At 45.5% G+C, this 2,918-nt stretch overlaps 1 pseudogene; it reads left to right on the forward strand.

Moving 5' to 3' along the window:
• The first annotated feature begins 2,289 nt into the window (after positions 1-2,289).
• On the forward strand, positions 2,290-2,398 carry LOC116978824 (annotated as a pseudogene).
• The last annotated feature ends 520 nt before the right edge of the window (positions 2,399-2,918 follow it).

Consider the following 2,918-nt stretch of genomic DNA (forward strand, 5'->3'; position numbering starts at 1 on the left):
TGCTGTAAAAAAGACCATATTATGTGAGTTCACTATTCTGTGTCAGGTCAGTGTGGTCTCTGTGGATTGTCACTTTGTCGTGGTGGAGAAGCTTGTGTGGACCTGAGATCCTGAGAGCGATGCTGTCTGGAGCTATGCTGCTGGTAGGGCCACCCATGGCAGTAAGGTCGAGGGGGTGGTCTCTGACAAAGAGCAATCCAACCAAGACCCCAATGGTGGATCAGGTGGAGGATGATGGCTAGCCTTAGTGGAACGTCACAACGGCTGGGAAGGCGGATGAAGGCTGCAGCAGGAAAGGGTCTCCGGTCCTGACCCAGATCTGTCAAGGACCTGAGGTGGCTGTCTGTGCACCAGTCTCCCCACGTTAAACAAGTCATGCACAGGCATCCTACGTATAGGGAATAGCACCCTGGGTACACCATGACCGAAGGGGGCCAAAGAAGAAGTGTGGTCATTGCAGAACCTGCTGTTATCCCTGATGCCATGCCTTTTCTAAACCTTTACTATCCATGTACCTGTCTAAGTGCATTTTAAATGTTATTATAGTATCTGCCTCAACGGCCTCCTCTGGCAACTCTGGCAACTCATTCCACATACCCACCACCCACTGAGTGAAAATGTTGCTCCTCGGGTTGCTCCTCCGAGAGGACTGGACCGCGTTGGAGCACCCCAGGCCCAAGTGGAGAAGGAGCGGCACAGTGCGGGAAGCACTGCACCGCATATTTAAAACTACCAGACCTGCGGCTGCGAGCGGCCAGCTCCCCGAGAGGACTGCACCGCGTTGGAGCACCGCAGGCCCAAGTAGAGAAGGAGCGGCACAGTGCGGGAAGCACTGCACCGCGTTAAAACTGCCATACCTGCGGTTTGCGAGCGGCCAGCTCCCCGAGGGACTAAACCGCGTTGGAGCACCGCAGGCTAACGGCAGTACGGGCGGCTCAGTGCTGTGAGCACTGCACCGCGCTTTGGAGCACCGCAGGCCAACGGGGATACAGGCGGCACAGTGACCGTGTACACTGCATCGCATTGGCACTGCGGGGCCTGCACCTGCGAGAACATACCGTTTTGCAGCGATGCAGGTCCAAGAAGAAATCCTCCAGTGGGTAAGTCCCATAGCAGCACCTTATACAGGGCTGTATTTCACTTCTACTATTACAGGGAAGTGGTTGAGGAAAAGACAGACTCAGGGAGAAGGAAGCAGCACCTTTTCTATAGGGCTATAATCATGCTTCTCTCTCCCCAGTAGACTCTTCTGTCAGAAGAGTGCTGGGGTCAAGTCTAGGGCAAACCCTGGACAGGTAAACAGATGTAAGAGCTGTAACAATGAGGTGATGCCTTTTCTAAGTCACAAAGTACATAGAGTGCATTATTGGTCCTTTCCTGATAGAAATACAGGAATACTTATGTTGTGACTGAAGGATTTAGCAGTCCAAAAATTTACTGACAAATTCCATTCCCATCTGGGAAGTCACACGGGAATGTCTGTCTATGTTTCAGGGGGAACAACAGTACAGCTGTGAGTAAAGCTAACTGGGAAAGATCTACAAACCAGGTTAGAAGCCAGCATAGACCATATGTTTTCTATCTACTGCAGGGGCAAACATTAGCTGACACCATAGCTTTCACTTGCCACCGGGTATTGTAAATCCCTGAATGTACTAAACTAATCAATTTATGCATCTGGTTACATCCAACCGGGATTGACGCGGGCCTGTGTAAACCCGAAACCTCCTAGCAAAATCTTTTTATTTGGGGGTGACCTATCTAGAAGGTCAAGGATTGGACAATGAAGCCAAACTGGAGCTCATCTAAACGTCCAAACATCATCCTCAAAGGTATCGCCCCTATGCTGGAAGATGTGTACACCCACAACACACGGCCTCGGGGATCCAGAAGAAAACAATAAAACCAGAAGGAAGCAAGGAGGTTGGTGCGAGAAGACATCGAATAAATAACTTTTTGACACTCATATCTTAAACAGTATCCGGGGATACACAATAGAATTTTACAACACTTAATCTTCTAGTCCAGCTGATATATCGAGAGAGGAATTTGGAGGAGAACACCAAGTTGGGCTATAGTATTTGCTGATGTTTCTACATGATATGGAACACCAGATGCCGATCTACTCGTATCCAGACATAATCACCAATTACCAAATATGTCATATGGGATACAGACACTGGACATCAGCAACAGATGGGGTTTTAGCTGCATTGCAAGGTAAGAATTATTATCTACGCATTCCCTTCCTAACAAAATAGGATATGGCGCTTGACGCATCAATCATAGATCAGATCTCGGCTTTTTGGCTAAGATCAAGTATAATATCTGTTCTTATCAGTTTAAATGTCTGATATGTCCCTTATCTAGGGACCATATATTATAAAATCAAATAAATAAATAAATAAATAAATAAAAAATTTAAATTAATAAAACGATATATTCGTTTTAAGAACAGAAACCTTTTCTATTGTTAAGTATATTCGTTTTAAGAACGAAAATGGCAAGCATTGATTCAAAAGATGCTTACAATTTCAGTACCCATAACAGGTGACCACGGACGTTATTTTTATCTAATTGGATGGCTCAGCTCTAGCAGTATAGAGCACTACCTAATGTGTTTACATTAGCACCTAGGTTATTTACAAAATATGACAACCAGTCACACAATGGTAATGGCTTCTTTGGATGACATACTAATTGTGTGGAAACTTAGGATGGGCTGAACAAACGGTAACAGCCACTTAACAATTATTTGGAAACTAGGATCATTATCCATCCAATTAAATCAAAATTAAAGCCTTCAAACTAAAGGGATTATTTGGGGTTCACCATTAACTCAGTTCCTCATGTCAGTAACTTTGCCAACAGAGGTTACAACCTTAATAGAGGCATACAGCAAAATCATTGACATGAGG

Source organism: Amblyraja radiata, chromosome 11 (assembly GCF_010909765.2).
Source record: "Amblyraja radiata isolate CabotCenter1 chromosome 11, sAmbRad1.1.pri, whole genome shotgun sequence".
NCBI lineage: Eukaryota > Metazoa > Chordata > Chondrichthyes > Rajiformes > Rajidae > Amblyraja > Amblyraja radiata.